General features: G+C 39.8%; 1 protein-coding gene and 1 long non-coding RNA gene across 4 annotated transcripts in view; one reads left to right on the top strand and one right to left on the bottom strand.

The window, feature by feature from the left end:
* SEMA6D (semaphorin 6D) overlaps positions 1-21,205 on the top strand; it is a 415,405-nt gene that overhangs the window by 343,181 nt on the left and 51,019 nt on the right. For 2 of the 3 annotated variants that reach the window (XM_006201748.3, XM_006201747.3), the window contains exon 1: positions 19,300-20,077. The exons of the other annotated variant lie outside the window; for it this stretch is intronic. The gene's annotated coding sequence lies outside the window, so the exon portion shown is untranslated. Of the gene's footprint in view, positions 1-19,299; positions 20,078-21,205 lie in introns of those variants that run through there. 3 annotated transcript variants of the gene reach the window in all.
* Positions 16,187-19,915, bottom strand: LOC116278013 (uncharacterized). Its single transcript, XR_012073331.1, has 3 exons — positions 19,791-19,915; positions 18,742-18,856; positions 16,187-16,363 (listed from the first exon to the last, which is right to left on the bottom strand). It is a non-coding gene; the product is annotated as an uncharacterized lncRNA (long non-coding RNA).

Genomic DNA, 21,205 nt, shown 5'->3' with positions numbered 1-21,205 from the left:
TTAGAATTCATTCAGTTTTTAATCTGTTCTATTGAAAATCACTTGATCTTTAACATATGCATGTAGAAATTATGTTCACTTTTTCGTTCCCCCACAAAGTAACTACTTTTTATAATTAAAATATAGGGATCTTTGGGATTTCATATTTTTTGCATAATCCATGAAATGTAGTGTTCGGCTAGTGCTCATGATGAAGTGGGGGAATGATCAATAAACATTGAAATGCAAGCTATTTAAGATGTTCTCCTTCTATCTTTATGTAAACGGTGGAAGAGATGAGAAAAGAGAAAAAGAGGGCCAGTGCAAGCTTACGTATTATTTAATAGATAAAGTGATCAAACTCTCCAATGACAAGAATAAAATTTCATAAATGCTTTTTGCTTCTACTGCACAACCTCTAGCAATAAAAATAAAACTCTCTTAAGACTTCTTTAAGGCATGGCTTCTAAAATCTTCCTACCAGGGAAAACTTCTCAAGAGGGAAATGAAAATTTTTTTGACATAGATGGGAGCTAAAAATGTGAAGCTACTAAATGAGAAACAGTTATAAGCTTGATTATTCCCTTCCTGTCTGGAAATTACCTGTTATTTTTTCCTTTCCTCCATTTTTTTCCTCTCGTGTGGCTGATTCACAGATATGAAATAGAAATACATGGCACACAGGCATCTAGTCCCTATTACTGTACCCAAGACAGGCATAACTAATCAATCCTAGTTCTCCTTCCCTATGCATCCTTTGCAGCCATAGCATCTTTGCCAGGGCAGCACCCTGAGTAGTCACTATCAGAGTTAGCGTAACATATAACACTTATCTCCTGTGAACCAGAGACTAACTAGGTCCCTAACAGTACAGTTTTCTAGGCCTTCTTATAGCGTACTACCACCCCCAGAGTAGCAGCTATAACACTGTCCGTGATATCATTCAATAAGCTTTAAAAATGGCTGTGAGAGCAAAGGCAGGCATGAGGGAAGTGACTATGATTATGAAAGAGGGAGAACATGAAAAAAGAGTAGTTCCTAAATTGCTTTTTTATCCTAATCATCTACATAATTTATTGAACATCTATATAATTTATTGCGCCCTGTCCAGAGAAGATGAGGAGATGTAAGCCTGTGCCAGCCTTTCAAAGGCCTGTATTTCACTTCTGCTTTTATTCAGCACTGTTCAGTTAGCACCTACATTTCATCTCTGAAGCTAATCTACACATAATCACAGGATTAGGTAAAAAAACACGAGACCCCAAAATTATTGCAAGCCTACTATGTGCCAAGCACTGTGCTAATTGCTTGGCCAGTGCTATCGCAGTAAGTCTTCAACAACCCTGTGAAGATTGAGATTATTCCTATTTTACACACGAGAAAATTAAAACTCATCAAGTTACAGTAACTTTTCCAAGATCAGACTTTTCCAAGGAATTGGAATATAAACCCAGCTTTGTTCGTCTGTCTGCAGTGCTCTTTCCGCTACACCACATTACCTCTGAAGGGACCTTAGATATTTGATACTCTTTGTATTAACAGATCAGCAAACCGAATTCTGGAAACATAAGCTACCAGCAACAGAAAGTAGTGGCTGTCCCGCCAAGCCCTGCCTACACGGGTAGCTTAAGTTGCCCTCTTACATTTAGCATCAGTTCAGTAGGAAAGGAAGGCAAATGTTTAAGGGAGAAAAGGAAACAGAGGAAAAGCAAGAAAACCCAAATGAAGATATTCCTACTTTCCAATCACCCTTTTGTAGCAGAATGTTGGTCAGTGCTTCCCCAGAATGATTATGATGCAATGTGTGTGTGTGTTTAAAGAAAAGAAGAGCTGAAAAAATTCTGAATACAGCTCCACGAGTTCATTATTAAGAGTAAAAACAGTCTTATTTCAAATTTCCATATACAACTTTTATGAAAAAGACACAGTCCCTGGAAATAATCCTCTAAAAGAATTTCTAAATTCTAAGGCAGGTGGACATTTTGCTAATCACGTGTTTAATGTTTACTCTAGCTAGCCCGTTAGCTTTGGCTAACTGTAATTTATGGCCCGATGGAATTGTATTTTTATAGGCTATTCATTCATTTTATAGTACTTCAGAGCCTTTGTGTAATCAATAAAAATATTTTCATGCTATTTTTATAGAGCTTGAAATATAATTTTGCTATTTAAAGTAAATATAGAGGTGCACATTTACATATTTGAATTCACAACATTGGCTCTAGCTGTTATTTGTGTCTTAATCAATAACATAACGTATTATTAGTCTATGTAGATGTTCATATATGCCACTGAATTTATGGAAAAAGAGGAAAGAACCCATCATGCAACAGCGCACTTTCTGACAACTTCCAGAGACTTCCCAGAGAGAAAAGTTATGCCTGTAAGGTGGCTCTTACTCTTTAAACTTATGTTTTTGTGAAGGACAAGTAGAAAATTAATACAGTTATCTAGAGAGTTCTGGGAAAAAACACCCTCCCTGAAATATCCAAATCAATAATAAATATTAAAAGCACTTGGGTCCAATATTAAATAATGGCCCAGTTTTCTTTCTCCCTTTTTTAGAGGAAAGGGAACATGGGCTAGGATTATGTGTGCATATGCGTCATTATGTGGGAACATATTGAAAAGCTTTACAGGGTTTTAGATTTTCTTTAAAAGATTCTAATAAAATTAATTCCTACTCAGTGAAAGAAGAAAACTTCTGATAGTACATAGAAGTGTGTAAAAGAAAATTACCAGTTTCAAAAACCCAGGGGTTTTTAACATTTTGATTTATACACATACACACACTCTCCTCATTTTGATTTTGTTTTACAAAAAAGGAAGCATATCAAATAAGCTGTTCTGCAGCTTGTCTGTAATTTTAAGTATATACTAGATGCATTTCCATGCACAAAATATTAATATGTTCCATCACTTTAAATAGGTGTATAGTATTCTGGTGACTGAATAATCAAATATTAATTAATATTAATTTAAATATTCCCTATTGATAGACATTTAGGTTGTTTGAAATTTATTGCTATTATAAATAGACCTGAGTGTATATATGTTTATGGGCAGTTGTCTAATTCTTTTTTAAAGAAGCAATTCACAGAGATAACCTTCCAGTTCAAAGGACAAGTACATCCTATATTCAGATGCATTGTGCCTAAATTGCTCCCAGTGACACCCATAAGAATGCTCCTGTCCGTATACATACTCAACACTGGATTTTATCAATCTCTATAATTAACGCCAGCCTTATTGAATATCAATAATGCATTATTTTAATTTGCATTTTGATTACTAATAAAGTTGTCACTTTTTTACAGGTCAGTTGGTTGAAATTACCTGCTCAGTATCATTTGCCCATTTTATTGGCTTATTTGTATTTTTCCTCATTGAAGTCACTTAATAAATTAAGAATATTAGTCCTTTCACATGCAAAGGAATTAACATGGACCCCTGCCCCACACCAGATAAAATGAACTAAGAAATGAATCATAGTCCTACATGTAAAAGCTAGAACTATTATACTCTTAGAAGAAAACATATGAGTAACACCTTGTGACCTTGAATTAGGTAATGGTTTCTTAGATATGGCACCAAAAGCACAGGTAACAAAATACAAAATAGATAAATTGGACTTCATTGAAATGTAAAACATTTGTGCTTCAAAGGACATCATCAAGAAAGTGAAAAGATAACCCACGGGATGAGAGAAAATGTTTGCAAATCATATATCCATAATATATAAAGACCTCTTATGACTCATTAATAAAAAGGCAAATAACTCAAATTTTGAATGGGCAAAAGAACTTGAATAATTTCTCCAATGAAAATATACAAATGCCAATAAACACATGAAAAGATGCTCAACATCTTTAGTCACTAGGAAAATGCAAAGCAATACCACAGTGAGATTCTACTTTACTCCCACTAAGATACTGTGATCAAAATGACAGACAATAACACATGTTAGCATGTATGTAGAGAAATTAGAACCCTCGTACATTGCTGGTAGGAATATAAAATTGTTCAGCCAGTGTGGAAAACAATTTGGCAGAAAATGAAACATAACATTATCTTAGCAATTCAACTCCTAGGTATATACCCAAGAGAAATGAAAATATATGTCTGTGCAAAAATCTTGTATATAAATATTCACAGCAAGATTCTTCATAATAGCGAAAAAGTAGAAACAACCCAAATGTCCATCAACTGATGAATGGATATACAAAATGTGGTATATCCATACAAAAGAATATTATTTGGCTATAAAAATAATAGAATACTGGCATATGCTACAACAGGGATGAACCATGAACCTTGAAAATTCTGTGCTAAGCGAAAGGAGCCAGACACAAAAGGGCCACATATCGTATGATTCCATTTGTAAGAAATGTCCAGAAGAGACAAATTTAGACACAGAAAGTAGATTTGTAGCTACAAGGGACAGGGGAAGGAGGGATAAAGAGTGACTGCTGATGAGTACAGGGTTTCTTTGAGGAGTGACTCAATGTACTGGAATTAGATTGTGGTGATGGATGCATAAGTCTATCAATATGCTAAAAATCACTGAATTGTATACTTTTAAAGAATGAATTTTTTTAGTATGTGAATTATATCTCAATACAGCTGTTATTTAAAAAAAAATCCTTTTGTTCTTATATTGCAAACAGTTTCTAGTTGGTATTTTCAAGTTTTATTGTGTTTTTCACTATATATACATTTTTATATTTTTATAGTAAAACTATCAGTTTTTTTCCTCTATAATTTTTGGGTTTGTGTCATATTTAGAAACTTTATCCCTACTTTAGATTTGAGGAAATAATCACTTATACTTTGCTATAATCTCTTTTTAAAATTTAGATATTTGATCCATTAGACAACTTATTCTGGGCTAGGCAATGAAGTGTGAAATAAAATTTCAGCTTTTTTTCCCTAAATGGATAGCCAGTTGTTTGAGCTTGCTTATTTAATAATTTATCCTTTCCCTGTTGCTTGAAATGCTATCATACTTATATTTAATTTGCATATTAAAATGAACTTAATTTATGTATTAAAATGTGTGTCTATCCCTGTCCTCTACCCTGATCCATGGACTTGGATGCTTCTTCCTGCATCGCTATAGCACTGTTTAAGTGGTTTTGTAGCTTTAAAATGCATGCTATTACGCAAGTGGGCAAGAGTTACCTTTGTTATTTGAAACTATCCAAGCCAGCCATATATTATAATTCTAAATGTTCTTTAAAGAAGTCTTCAGTAACCCCCCACACACAAAAAAATGCATTAATGCATTGCGAATTTAATTACAATTACACTGTATTTAGAGATTAATTCAGAGATCATATTTATCACAATGAGAACTCTTAGACAGGAATAAAATCTCATTCTTCATTTACTTGTCTTCTGTTATGTCCCTTGGAAGAACATTATAGTTTTCTTCATGTATATCCAGCACATTTCTTTCCAAATTTATCCTCAGGTGATCTATGTGTAATTTGTCTTTGTGAATGGAATATTTTTCCCATTTTATGTTGCAATATCGGTGTGGTATTTGGCTTATAGGAAAGCTCATGGTTTTTGCATTATTTTATAAACTATTAATCTTTCTAAACTCTCTTGTCCTTCTAAAAATTTTGCAATGTTTGCCTCCTTCTTTCTAATATTTATGATTATATTTCACTTTCTTGACTAGCACATTTGAGTAGCACATTCAAAATCATAGTGTATAATAATAGTAATCAATGACTTATATCCATGGCTTTTTTTTCTTTAGGAAGAATTTTTGGATTTTTATCACTAAGAATATGCTGGATTTTGATATGACCAGTTTACATTTTGATCATGCTAAAGAATTGTCCTATTCTAGTCTCTTTACAGAGCTGTACTCAAGGTGTATTTAAGGTTTTTAACAGATATACTATAGTAGTAGAAATACATTCACCTTTCTGGTAATAATCTCTGTGTTATCACTCAAACTGTCCATCCAATAGATGTGTATTTAGCCAAATGCTGACGTAAGCACTAGAGATACAAATAATGGCCCTTGCGTTCTAGCACTCACTGCTGAGGGCACTCACTTTTACCCTCTTGATTACTCTGAAGACTTTATGGGACACCGTGTAACAGTGGGTCGCTAAAGCAGTGGTGCTCATGAGAGAGAAGAGGGCGCTAGAGGGACAAATCATTAATGGGGAAGGAAGAGAGGCAGGTGCAGCACATAATGCTTAACAAAGCACCCCGTGACTGCTGTACGGCCACCGTGTTGGTCACCGGACTTTAGTAATATCTAACCTTAATATAGGGTTTTACAGTTTCACTCTATAAAACTTACATATGTTTTCCCAAAATTAATTACTTTACTCCTAACAATAACCTCATGTTAAACATTTTATCGACATTACAGAAGAGGAAGCTGAAAGTTGTTGGGATACCAAAGCTAAGCAGAAAAACAAAACCTGTGCTCTTCATGTTCACCCTAATAAAGTAATTGGATAAAGTAATACATGGCTTAATAACTTCCATAGTACTTGGCAGAGGGTTCTGGAATTCATTCTTCCCTGATTTTTTACCCCAAAGATCCCCATTCCCCACTTCAACCAGACAGTGACTCGCTAATCACACCAGACCTTCCCAATCATCGCTTTTCCCAGTCCCTCTGAATTGTAGGAATCTCGAAGACCTGTCCTCTGTGAAAGTCCTGAGTTCTTGTCTCACACTGACTGGTGCTTATCAAAAAGCAAGGGTAGAGATGCTCCAATCAGGGCCAAATTCTACGCTGCACTATGAAAAATGTTGATTTTCCATCAGGCTCTCAAGGCTTAAGACCATTACCAGGGGGGTCAGAAACCTTTGCTGCATAGCCATACTCTTCAAACCAAGGGGAACCTGTGCCTTCCCCAGAGTGGGGACTGCCTCAGTCCCAGAGTCCTTTTCCTAATGGCCCCATTTACAGAGCACACATAGGAGACTGGGCAACAGGATGTTGTGTTTTTCTACCTCGCTGCAACTTAAGGAGTATCAGAGGAAGAAAAGTGGTAGAGGGAGCTCAGGAGGCCAGACCAGCAATTCAGTCCCTGCTGGAAACTGCTCCAGATCGCACTGCTAACGTGGAATCTTGAGAGCTCTCTGGCATATTAAATATTCATCAAAAGCCAAACACGACTTTTCCAACATTACAAGTGTTGCTTTGTCCCATCTCTGCTCTTGGAATGCTCAGATATACATTGCACTTCATTGCAGATTGAATGAAGTCAGTTTAAAAGATAAGGAAAGAATCCCTTGTAGTTTATCCCTGCCTTTTATTTCCTCTTAATTTAACCATAAACTTAAATTAACCATAAACGATAAATGGATTCATAAAATGTTTAGAGAGAGTAATAAAGTGATGTTTTTAATACAAAGGTTGCTTATGTAAGTAAGCATACATTGTCTGACATTCTGTGTGATTTGAAATGGTGTGCATGAAATTAACAAATACTTGTATCTGTTTGATTTCTTCTTCCATTAATGACAAATAATAAAAAAAATAAAGTAAGAAAAGAAAAAAAATAAAGTAAGTCCTGCCAATGTAAGTACCTACAGTTCGGAAATTGAAACTGCAGATGTTGCTAAAGACTTTATCTTTTTCTTGGAAATGTGCCATTAAATGTAATTAGATTTCTCATTTGTCTTCCTTTTCTTTCACTCAGTTGCTCTAACTTTTTTTTTCTGCTCCTCTCCCTTTTTTCTTTCCTCTCTCCCTCCCCTAAATATTAGGAAAACATTCATTATGTGTTTTTATGTGACCTACATAATATAACTAATATAACTGAAAACCAATCACCATGAGAAAAAGTAAACTGGCCCTTTTTCTAATCCTGTAACTATTGCGTTATAAATTGTCTTGAAAATACTGTTACTTCAAAGCTCACCCTGACCATTACATATGATGCTCATGGCCCCCATGCTCACTTTTCATAACCTTTCTTTTTCTAAATAAAAGAAAACTGTCCTTGAAGAATGGAAGTCATATTCTGTTTTTTTTTTCTAGAACTTTTTGTAAAGAAAATTGGAAGCGATCTAATCTTTATTGTTACGGCATTTCATCATCTGGCTGTCAAGATGTGATTTCTTACTCTGAAATGATCCGTTCTCTATTATATTTCATGTTAACATTTCAAATCAAGTAAAATGGTGATGTTCGCGTTGTCCAAGATAATTGAGAGAAGAAGCCACTGAATTGTTTTTCTCTAAGTTCATTTAGACTTCCGCTGCAAGTGTTGATAATCAGAGCCTAAGGACGCCTAATTTTACATGGAGTGATAATGCTTTAATTTTGGGACATTTTTCTCTTCTACACCACTCTAAGAAAAAGGCAAATTCCCTTAGCAAATCTAAAATAATCTAAAATAATGAGTTTGGGTAGTTTCACAAAAAGTTTTAAAAGTATCCATCAGCATTTTCTGGAAAAGGATCAGGCTAAAAAGATATCACTGAACAGTCAGCTCAAAAAGGTATTAGATAAAATATGATGAATTCCCAGGTCTAGTTTTCTTATGTTTGTAAGACATGGGTGAGGAATGGGACTAGCTGCATAAATCTCCATTGTATGGTTTCCATGTTGGAGGAGACAGTCCAGAAGCAGGAAGGGTAAGAGTTTCTCACCTCAATGTTTCTGAGCCCATGAGACTTCAGAGGGTGTATAGGTTAACCTAGGTCATTCGATGAAAGTAGATTTCCACTTACTTTCTTGTAAGCATTTGGCTCATTTAGATTTTGGTGTTTCTCTGGAAGATGGAAAGTTGCCCTGTCCACAAGCTATAACTATAATAGCAATTTCCAATTTGCTGCTGGGCATCCCCTCAGGACACCATACCAGCATTTTAAGCTCCACTTAGCCAAAGCCAAACTCAATTATCCCCCCTGCAAACTTGCTCCACCTCCTGTGTCTCCATCTCTTACAATAATTCAACTTTTCTTAAATTTGACCAGATGGAGAAACTGGGAAAAATCTCCCACATCCCTACCTGTGACATTCAAATATCAGCCCTCTCTGCTCTGTTGCTGGTATGTGGTCCTACTTTTCTGTTGACTCCACCACTGAAGTCATCTTCTGTGCTGACCCCTACGCCAACATCCTTACTTCTGAAGCCTCCCGTTTCTCCAAGCTGTTCTTCCCTCTGGCTTGAGTGGTATTTCTCAAAATTAGAATTAGGATGCTCTTTTCCTCAAAAAAATCTATGGCTTCTAAACACCCAGGGAAAAACATTCAGACTCTAGCAAGTGCCAATTCCGAAACTGCATATATTGATCCTATCCTGTCCTTCAAGTCACATCTCCTACTCCTTGCTTCCAGGAATGGCAATCACGCCCCAGCTACATCGTGCACCTCCCCCCTGCCCCACCTTTGCTGTCCTCTCAGCTCACAATACCTTGGCTATAGTCCTCTACCTTTGACGTTTGTCTTTCAAAGTGTGTGGCTCAGCTCACAGGACCCCACGTCATGAGGTCTGTTACAACCACACTCTTATTCACGCCCCGTTTTTCTGTCTACACCACTCTTTCTCTACATCCTGGATTCAGTATCAACAGCATTCTGCCATGCCTGATGTTAATTTCTTGCACGTTTTGTCCCTCCAGTTGGGACGCACACTCTCTCACTCATTCCATCTGTCAAGTGTCTCCGGGGTTCCTGCCCCAGCCACTATTCTAGACAATAATCATACAAAGAGCGCATTCTCTCTCTCAACAAGCTCAGTCCAGTAAGTGATAAAACATGTAAATAATGTGATATGGTGATGTAAGTGTAATAAGGAAGTCTATAAAGGACAGGGAATAGGGAGACAGTGTGATAAGCACCAGACTTAGATTCAGAAGGCTCAGGTTCAAGATCTGACTCTGCAATGTAACTAAGTTATGATAGATAAATCTCCTTGTTTCAGCTTTCTCATTTGCAAACTTAGGATCCTTACCACCTAGTGTTCTGTAAGGCTCAAAATAAAATTAAATGGTGAATTTCCATTTGCTCCATCAGATTCATTCTCTGTCCTTTTTCTCTACTGTCTGACTCTGATCTCTAAGCAAGAGGGTCCTCTCCACATGGACTCTATGTCTACGTCTCCAGGTTCTGCTAATTGCTCCCTCCTCTGGCTCCTTATGTCCTAGGAGTAGTCAGGCCCCAGGGTAACTGTCCCTTGGGGGTTCCCTGCACTCTACCCACACCTTTACAAATAATCTCTTTATTGAGGGCTCCTCAAATTACCCAAGTCGAATGTGCCATCTGTTCCCTGCCAGGATTCTGACTGATAAAAGTGCTTTTCCAACTTGAAGTTGCTGTCTAAATGCAAGGTATTTCTCATTTATCTCTGTGCAGTGCTTTACACAAAGCAGATTGCTGCCGTTAATAACAAACTGTGAAGTGAATGTATGCAGGGATGAATGAGTGAATGACCCTGTGCTCTTCCACTCCAGTTACGTTTTTATCCAGGGGACACCTCCTTGTTGCCCTGATTGGATTTTGTCATGTTCTGATTTCATTTCAAAGGTCCCCTGTTCCCTTGGAACTCACTGTCTGTCAGGGGAAGCGTTAGGGAATCTACAGATAGGCTGTCTCAGCCTTTGTATGTTTCTAGTGGTTTGACTTGGAAGGGTTAACTATGTTTGAAATTTCTAGAACTGTCTCCCTTCAGCAGGCTGTACCCTTACCAGATATGGAAATGAGTTACTTATTTGTTCATTTACTTTTATTTTTTGTTCATCAACATAAAAGCTGACAAGTCAAAAGCAAGCAAATTGATTATTCCCCTATTATGTGGGAACCAAGAGCATATTTAAGGAATCAGTAACCCAGATTGGGGTAGTTTTTTCAAAAGCACAGTAAGTAAATGTGGGACAAATAATTGCCTCTACGGCCGCTTTTTCTAGGCAAGAGCCCAGACAATGAATGGACAGTCAGTTACCTTTGCCAAATGATCTAAACAAAGATAAATCACAGAATTCAATATCTTGGTATTTATGAGAAGCAGAGATCATGGCTAATTGGACTTGAATATTAAATTAATTTATTCCCAGCAATTGCAGACTATCCTTTTCTCCTGAATCCCCAGATATCTCAATAAAATAGAAGCTAAGCATTTTCCTATTATTTTAATTTTAGTTTGATGACTTAAAAATGAGGAGCTGACCTATGGAAACTATCTTTGGAAAACATACTTTTGAATAAACATATTTAATGGTATGCTTTGGTACTGAGTAAGTATTATTCATTAGCAAATAACAGCATAACTGGAATTCTTAATTAAAATTTGGCATGAGAAGTGAATCTGTTTATTCTGTAATTATGACCCAGAAATTCAGAGCATATTGGGATAGATTATGAACACAATTCCCCAAATTTTAATATAGCAAAAGAACTCACAAAGCCTTTAAAGAGGGACTCTTGGAGGAAAAATACACACACACACACCACGGCAGGTGTGAGCATGGACCCAGGTGCAATAATATTTGAAAAATCAACTGTTGAATGTAACTGTAATATGGAAATATTCTAATTTAATGGGTGTGTGGTAGTGTTAAAAAGCTCCAAACAGTCCTCTGGACCTTTCTGGATTTTCCAGAAAGGCGCTTAGCCAACAGTTTCTTCTTTTAGCTTTGTAATTGAAATACAGATTCAGGCAATGGCAACGTCTGTGAGGCTCATTTTTAAAGTTTTCCTTAAGAATGTAAGTTTGAAATGTTTCTTCAGCACTCAGGCTTTTAGAAGGCAGCCATGGAGGAAGGATCCCATTCCTGGCCCATGGTCAAGTGAATCGGATAATGTTGGTTACTAGGGCCACCCTGGTGAGAAAATCTGTTATAAAAATGTAATAGGCCTCATTGTTTTCACTTGCTGACTGCCAGCTGATGACAGGTTCTAGATTCAAAGGCCAGAGAGATCTGGGGACAAGGAGAGCACGGGTGAAGGCCACTCTGTGGAACCAACCAAAGGTCAGACAAGCTATAGGTTTCTCCCGAGCCTCCTTCTAGGACACAAGTGACACCCGCGTAACTGGGGCTGGTGGAGAGAGCACTCCTCCTGTCACCTCGTTTGTGCCATTGTTGACTCAGTGACAGACACCAGATTCCAGACCCGGATTTAAACTTATTGGCCAAATGTATCTCCCATGTGCTGCTGGGCCTTGCCACTTCATCACAGTTTAATAGGGCATTTTAGACAACTCCTGTAATTACAGGGGAACGCTAACAGTGTTTGCTATTGATTTTTATCCCAGAATGTCAACTTATTCCTGTCCCCTGTACATATACTATCCTCACTCCCTTGGTCGGCCAGGGAAAGACAGCAATTACCCAGAATCCTGTTCTTTTTTTTTTTAACCAATAGGTGGCACTAGTGATTTCTGGCAATGAATTGGTTCTGTAGCTCTGTAGCCGTTCTCCTATGTAGGGCATTCAATGATTAAGAATTTTCTTCCTTCCTTCCTTCCTTCCTTCCTTCTTTTCTTTCCTTCTTTCTTTCTTTCTTTCTTTCCAAAAGGTACTATCACATGGCCCTAACCATTAATCCATTTATTGAAACGTGTAGCTTAACCAGTGAGGTTTATTTTAACACATATTCACATGCTGCTAACTAGGTCTTTTCTTCTCTTTATTTACAAGTGAGAGAAGTTACATGAGTAATAGAATGCATATAATGTACAGAGGTTTAAACCATGCTATGAACCCCATCCAAGGGTTCCTAACACTAGTTTGTATGTGACAAGCAAAAACTATCAAGGAATTAGAAATTGAAGCGTGCCTTTTAGCTTTGAGTGTCTGGTTGGGGGTTTTTAAATATTTTTACTTCCTTTATTATCCAAGACATACTTTTCCAAACCTATGCTTTTTTCATTTTTCATAGCATAGTGTCCTAGAAAGAAAATTAGGCTTGACATTTCCAGCAACCTGGAAGGACCTAGAGATTATCGTACTAAGTGAAGTAAGTCAGACAGAGAAAGACAAATATTATATGATATCACTTATATGTGGCATCTAAAAAAATGGCACAAGTGAACTTACTTACAAAACAAACAGATTCACAGACATAGAAAACAAACTTGTGGTTACCAGAGGGGAAAAAAGAGGGGCAGGGAGGGATAAATTAGGAGTTTGGGATTTGCAGATACTAACTACTGTATATAAAATAGATAAACAACAAGGTCTTACTGTTTAGCACAGGAAACTATAGTCAATATCTTGCAATAACCTGTAACGATACAGAATATGAAAAAGAATATATATAACTGAATCGGTATGCTGTACACCAGAAACTAAGGCAACTTTGTAAATCAACTGTACTTCAATTAAAAAAAAATTAGGCTTGAGAGCAAAATGGATCTGTGTTAGACTCTAGACTCCATCATCTACTAGGACTAAAAATCCTGACAAGATGGTTAACTCAAACAAGCAAACTTCAATGAAATGTGTGTGTGTGTGTGTGTGTATATATATATATATATATATATATATATATATATATATATATATATACAAAAAGTTTATTTTGCTCCTGTTTGTTCAAAAGATCTCTGTATATATATATATATATATATATATATATATACACACACACACACACACACACACATATATACAAGAAGGAAAAAACAAGCATGGTTTTTTTGTTTCTGAATGATGCCCGTCTCCAAGAGCTGTGGTAAGAATTAAGTGACACTACTAGATAGTACCTGACTAACCACAGTTAGTTCCTTCTCCTTTTGTTGATTTGAATTTTGACATTGGCTTAAGCTAAAAAAAAAAAAAAAAAACAAAAAAAACAAAAAAAAAACTAGGCAAGAAGGTTTATTTTTAAAACCAAATTCTAAGTTATATATTTTTAAAAACAGATAAAATGTTCCAATTCTCTACCCCTTTTGGCTATTTCCATTATCTTTCTCCTTTGTTAAAACATCCTAACATTTCAGAGATACTCTTCAGCCCCAGTTCTTCAAGGTCAGAGGCTTGCTTACTGTAAATTTGTGGAAAGAAGGCTGCCAGGAACTTACACAGTCTCAGCTGCCTTACATCTGCCGGGATGTAAGCTGGCATCCCTGTGTCCTGAGTATTCCTTCCCAAAGTACACGTAAGTAAAATTAAGCGACTCAAACCGAGTTACCACCTTTCTATTTGACTCTCCCTCTGAAAAGTTTATTTTGCTCCTGTTTGTTCAAAAGATCTCTGATAAAATGACGATAGCATTCCTGTCTCTTGTCTGTTTTCAGAAGAGCTGGTGTTATTAAAGACTTTGCTGTTCATCTTTCTGACGGAAAAATTTAAAAAGCCTGATTCTTTTTTATTTGGCGTGAGCACTCAGTGTCCTTCCACACAGTGGCACCTGAGGAGTCATTAGCCAAACTAGAAAAAGAACTGATTTATTATTTCCATAAATGCATGGTGCCTCCCCTTACTCAGTGTACAGCAAAATTATTCATCTAAGCTAGAGTAATCATAATGACTAAAAAAGCATATTTTTTATCATTCCACACATAAGCTAGCTGTGGTGGTGTACTATCATAGTACATAATAATAGAAATGAATTATGTCAGTAAAATCTTGAGGTTTAAGATTCACCATGATAAATATTTTTCATTAAAGTGAAATATCTTGGCAGAGTCACTTTCATATGCAGACTGTTGACACAAGGAGACCAGCTGTGCCTATGCAGATGCCGAGATCTGGGGCTATATTATTAATGATTTATCGTGTCGTGGAGAGCTTAGATTAGTTCTGAAAGCAATCCCTTGCCACAAAAGCACTTTCTGTAATGTGCGAATGCAAGGAATACTATATGTGCATTCCAAATTGAAGTAAGCACATGAGCTGTAGCTACCTGTGAGATTTCAATGCCTCTATCTTTTTATTTTGAAACATGAAATTCTACATTCTAAACTGTATTATTCATTAAAATTCATACAAAATGTTATTTCGTATCAACTGAATAGTGAGTAGTGCGTGTATTTGAATTAATAGATATATACACTGAAATGAGGGAATGGAGGAGATGGAATAGATCAAAAATTTACTGCAAACCTATTGTGTACCATGTGCTTGTACCCTAAGTCTCACATTTAATGTGAGGTTGGATTAAGTTTCTCATCCAATTCTGCAGGATTCCAAGACTGCACTGCCTACGGGGCATGTATAATAACATTGGCTAATATTTATTCAGTGCTTGCTGTGTTCCAGGTAAGGTGCTAAACACTTTACATGCGTTATCACATTCATCCTTCAAAAACTCCATTTGAAGTATTGTTATGACTCCTGTTTCACAGATGAGAAGACTGACGCAGAGCGTAGTTAAATAAATTATACCTAGAGAGGGGGAAGTCTGGATTTGAATCCAAGTTGTCAAAAGTTTCCAAAGCCTTCACTGTTTACTACTGCTGTTACCTGTGACCTCACTGTTAACCACTATTACACCTAAGTAAGAGGTTAGGGTTCAGATCCTATGCAGTTGGTACCTGTGTAGCCCCAGGCAAGTCACTTAAACTCTCTAAGTCTCAGTTTCCTCTTTTACAAAATGAAGATAACAATAGTTCGTATCCCATAGAAGTGTTGTGAGCATTAATATTCATGAAATGCTTAGAAGAGCTTGGCACATAGTGAGCACTAATGCTTTGCTGAATAACTCTAATAGTTAAGGCGTGGTACCCTCTGATGACTGACAAACTTTTTGGAGTATTACATGCAGATTTTCTGTAATTTTCAGATAGATTTTCTTCTTAAAACTAGATTGGAAATCAAACATAGAAATAAAATTCTAAACTTTTCCTAAAGTAAGCAAACAAACAAAAAATACATTGTTAATCAAGTTACTACTTCTGACTGATGAGAGATGTATGCAGATAGCACAGAAGCATAATCACTAACCGTCTATAGCACCGACCACTTCAAGTATTCTTTCCGGATGTGAAAAGAGTCAGATATCTTCCTTCTTTCCTTCCTGTATTTGCTCATTCATTCATTCATTTATTCATTCATTCTTCACTCATTCAAGGAATGTCCTGACACGGATACTGTGCTTGCCCTGAAGACACAGGTGAAAAAATTTCTACTCGAGAGGGGCATACAGTGGAGAGATGACTATACTCTCTGGTTCAGCACATCAAAGAGTATGAGAAAGTTGTGGATGCCACTGCCAGATCTGTTTAACAAGTGTTTATTGAGTGCCCGTTAAATGCTAGGCACTGGGGCTGTCCAGGTAAGACAAGATCCTTGCAGGTAAGCACTCAGCAGGGAAGACGTCCTAAACAGTTATTTTCCCTCCGATTTGGTAAGTTACATAAGTGAACTTGCTAGGAGTGCACAGAAGAGAGCTGCTTCGACCCATCCTGGTGGCTCGTGGGATGAGGGAAATTCTGACACCGAAATGAGATTTCTGTTAAAAGTCAAGAAAAGCAGAAGTTAAAGTACAGAAAATGATGGAGAAAGAGTCCACCAGAGAGCAGACACCGTAAGTGAAGACATGGAGATGTGAAACAGTGTGACATAGTGGGGAACCACATGCAGAAGGGCAGTGCTGGAGCCTAAAGCATGCAGGGGGGAGTGGGCGAGTCGGACCAGAGAAGTAAACAGGGCTAACAAGTTAAAAGTGTATAAAATCAACTGAAAGGACCAAATGCTAATAAACTATATGGAGTGAGCAATTTCCTTAGACTTCTTCCACTAAAATCCAAATAAAAAGTATCATTTTTCTGACTTTCAAGATTTTGAGAACCAGGAAAATGATGAATTCTGAAAAGTAGTATTTTGATCTGACCAAGAGATAAAGGGTACCATTCTTTCAATGTCAGTAGGTTGTCCACGTCCCTACCTCTCTTACCCTATTAGACCAAACAAGGGGATTGGCTCTGAGGCCTAGACTGATACTGAGACTGAAAACATATCTAGTCCTTGGCTTGAAATGACCTATCAGCATATTCTTCTGCAAGCTAAAAGGTGTTTTTATTCCTGGATTTAAGAACTCATTCTAGGATAAAGTGCACTTTCTGGGGTGGTGCTCTGTAAAGTTGGCCATCGCAGAATTTCAGCAAAGAATTCAAGAATCTGCAGGACTGCCTTTTCTCTTTGCTGCTACTGCAGAGGACACTTTCCAAGCTTTCTGCCTCCAGGTGGGTGGCGATTGGATTCCTCATCAAGCCACCGGTCACCCCGTTGCATCTTCATTCAGTGCACAGAGCCCTCTGCCTGCAGCAGGGCTTGCTTTCTTGATGGAGAAAATACGGAATGACTGGACACCAGTAAAACAGACACAGCTTTCTGGGTCAGAAGTTGGCTGCGGAAGGGCCCTGACTGCCAAGTAACTTGCAATGATGTCAGAACCCAGCACAACCCCAAAACGCCAGCCAGCCAGCCAACAAAAGCCTTAACAGCAATAGAAAAATCACAAAGCCGTGTTGCCAAAGCTGTTCTTTCCGCCTCCCCCCACCCTTTTTCTCAAATAGGAAGAACAGCAGGAAGAGTTTATATTTTATAAGACCCCCCCCTCCTCCCTCCTCCTTCCTTTTGGTAACAAAGTGTAAACTAGTGAGGAAACAGTTCTCCGGATGAGTCCGGCAGCAGTTCCTTGGGGTGTCTTTTTTGAGTTCCTTTTCAAGGCTGTCAGTGGAAGTTTCAGAAATAACTCACATCAGGGTTATTTTCCTAAAGGTAAACATGTAACTGTGCAAGAACCATTGAGGAAAGGAAACTCCTTTCTCTGCCTACTTCTCCTCTCTTTCATGGTAATTAACCATACGCAAATGAAAATTAAAAGTTTGGCGGAAAAGCTCTCTTCTTTCTTCTTCTCTAAATAAGGGCATCATGGTTCATTCCAGCCATTTAGAGCCCTCAGTGATTCATAATTCAACTGGAAATTTTAATAAAACACAGCCCATTCTTAGATATGAATTTGGATTAAAGTCCCCTTGCTTTTAAATATATGACTTTTTTTTCTTTCATTTGTGACAGTCAATTTTAAATGATGTCACTTCAAGGACATTTTCATTTCTCCCACAACATATTACACGAAACGCTTGCCTGTAAAACCGGCTCATTAGTCTGCAAAATTATACTGTACTGAATGGCTTTCATTCAAAGTAGAAATGGGATTTTTAGCAGGCAATTTTTGTATTTTATAAAGATAAAACAGTGTTTGATTGCTTCTTCCCAGCTGTTTTGCTTAGTGGTTATAAGGAGATGGGGGAGGGCGGCGAGAAAGGTAATACGGGGGCAGGTTTGTAAGGATGTGCTTGAAATATAAATCTTAGATTAGGAAACTAAGGCAGAACTTTACGGAGCAACTAACTGTGCCTGCAGCTCCTCTGGGCTGCAATGATTTGTCCTCTAGACGTCTGGAGGAAAGCTCTAAAAAAGTGAGGGAGCGAGCGAGAAGAGGGAAAGAGGGAGGAAAGCAAAAAGGCTGCTTCGCAGGCTGCTGCAGCCGCCGAGAGCTGGATGACTGAGGCGCCGGGAGTTGCTGGAAGGAGCAGCTCTTCAGAGGTGGCGAGAGGGAGGGCGCACAGCAGAGCGCGGGGGAGGAGGGACGCGGAGGCCACCGCGGGGTCAGCGGGGCCGCGGCGCCGGCCTGGGGGCCTCCAGGCGGCGCTGGCCGCGGCGCTCGGGCGAGGGCGAACCCGCCGGGCCGCCCGCGCCTCCTGCCGTCCGCGCCCGGGGGTGGGCTCCGCGCCGCGAGCTGCCGAGTGCGGGGAGGGAACGAGGCTCGGCTCGCCTGATGGATTGACTTGGAGATGGATCGAATTACACCATTTGCCGTGCCTCGATTTGTTTTGCTCCCGCTCCGTCCCGCTGCTGCTGTCGCTGCCGCTGCCGCTGCCGCTGCTGCAAGGACCGGTGGGGGCGAGTTTCAGGATTGTATCGAAGAAGCCAAAACCTGAAGAGACAGAAGGATATATTTTCTTTTTCAGGTTTTTTCTTTATTTTCTTTTTTCCTTGAGCGTGACAAGCTTTTTTTTTTTTTAAACAGCCTCCCCCCATGAGGTAAGATCGCCGTATAAAATTTGCTAATGCTCTGGGCGCCTGGTGGGGATCGGACCCAGATCCTCAGAGCCTGAATTGCTTCTGGTGTGCGTGTGCGTGTGCATGTGCGTGTGTCTTGGCACTGGAGAGTTGATTTCTTTTCCAAGCAGCTCTCTCCGCCTGCCGTGCAAGGGGCGCGCAGGGGGCTGGAGAGGTTTGGCGGACGCGTCAAAACTGGCATTGCTGGAGGCTTGGGGGGAGGGGCACATAGATTCGAGGTCCCCCACCGCTGTGCACCCACCTCCGGGGGAAAAAAAAAAGCAGAAGGAGGGAGCCAGCAAAAGTTTCTTGCCAGGCAGCGCCAGCTCAGCGCTCCCCCGCACCTTATCGGGGGGAGCCCAGGCTGCTTCGGTGCCGGGCACCGCGTCTGCAGCCCCGCGCCACATCCTAGCCCAGGCCGAAGGAGCCGGCTGCGGGCTCGGCTGCCCCCTTCCGCCCGCCTGCCCCGGAGCCGACTCTGGGACTGCCCGGCCCGGCTGGCAGTGGATGGGCGAGCACTCGCCCGCGCCTGGAGAAGGGGCACGGCGCTGCCGCCGACACCCGAGCAGCTCACCGCGGACGCCGGCTACCTGTCAGCGCGCCCCCGGGTTGGACGGCCCCCGGGTGGCGCCTGGTGGCGAAGGGCGGGGTCTCGGGAGACTCGGCCCTCGCCTAGCTCAGCAGGCTCCAGCACCGGCTCCTGCCCAGAGGGCGGCCACTTCCCACCCTCCCTCTCCCCCTGCTGGCCAAGCGCGCCTCGGGCGGGCTCTGGGACTGGGAGCTGCCCACCGCCCACCCCCGCGTCCTACCCGGCGCCCGGCTTTCTCTTCTCCGCCACTCTCCCCCGCAACTTTCCGCGCTTTGTTCTCCGGCTGGAAATGATTTACGGAAGCGTCTTGGACAGGGTCTCCGCCAGGCGGCAAGAGCCCAGCGCTGAGATGTGTTACGTTCTCATCTACCCATCAATTATGGATGGAAACAAATAAGGAAGAGTCAATTTTGCATGAGCCCCTTCACCGGCGAGAGGCGTCCTGCAGCGGGGAGGGAGCCGCCGCTCGCGTCGGCAGCCGCTGGCAGGGGGATGGTGAGGAGGAAGGTAGGGAAACTTTTATATCCCGTCTTGACAGCGACGATGTTTGTTTCTGGTCTGCGGAAACTGATACAGCAGCCACCTTGGGCAATTTGGAAGGGCTCAAAGCTTTCTCTGTGGTGTATAATTCTTGGATTTCTTGGATTGAAATAAAAGGTCATAAAGGACTTGAAGGTGTGGATAAGGACTGGGTTTGCATTTTTTCTGCTAAATCGGCTCTTGGGACCACTGCTATCAGGTGGTCCTTTAAATCCCGAACTTGTAAAGAGCTAAATGTCATGGAGCTGGGGGGAGTGAAGTAGCAGTGTTAATTACAGCATGGGAGGACCTCAGAGTAGTACTCCCGTTCTGAGGTGACCAGTCAGTAACCCAAGTTCCAGCATCCCAGCCCCTCACCGTATTCAGCTGCGAAATTCACACAGAAGAAACAGTTGATCATTATTACAGATACACACTTGGTAATTGGACCCTCTGTCTATCACTCTGGGAGACTGCTTTCCCTTAAAGTAACGGTAGTGTTTCCAGTTACCTGGGAGAAGAAATGTCTGAGGCAATTTTCCCAAGAACTTCTGGCCACTAAGAATTGTAAGTCTGCAGTAAAATGTTTAGGGGCTTTTTAAGCATTGTCCTCTCTACTTGATATTTGGGACAATAAAGTAGATTCTTTTATTTCAAGGCTGAAGCCCTAGGGAAAGGTTTAACAGTTTTCTACAGTCTGGTTTGGTCTCTGTCCCTGAGAAGAGGAGAAATATTTGTTTGGAATTTTTTTTCAAGGTTTCTTTCTTACAGAATTGAGAAGTCTTATCCTAGACAGCTCAGGGTGAGGATTTTACCATTCTTTTGGTGCTTAACAATAGGTTTTGATGCTGGTTTATTCATATTGTTTAAAAAAAAAAACCTCCCTCTAACTCAGGAAATTAAGTTGTATGTAGTCATGTTTAATGTAGCGAGTGACAGAAGATTCTGTCAGGCTGGCAAATATTACACAAACATTTACCCTGGCTTAGATAAATAGAAATTGCCAAATAAGCTCTGAGATTTGGGTCTATATTATCATGAACTTAAACATCTTAAGGTAAATAAACTATAGCCCAGCCATAGCTGAGTTTTGGGTTTTTTATAGTTAGTGTCTGT

This window comes from Vicugna pacos, chromosome 6 (assembly GCF_048564905.1).
Source record: "Vicugna pacos chromosome 6, VicPac4, whole genome shotgun sequence".
NCBI lineage: Eukaryota > Metazoa > Chordata > Mammalia > Artiodactyla > Camelidae > Vicugna > Vicugna pacos.
This window is presented reverse-complemented; position numbering and strand designations above follow the sequence as displayed.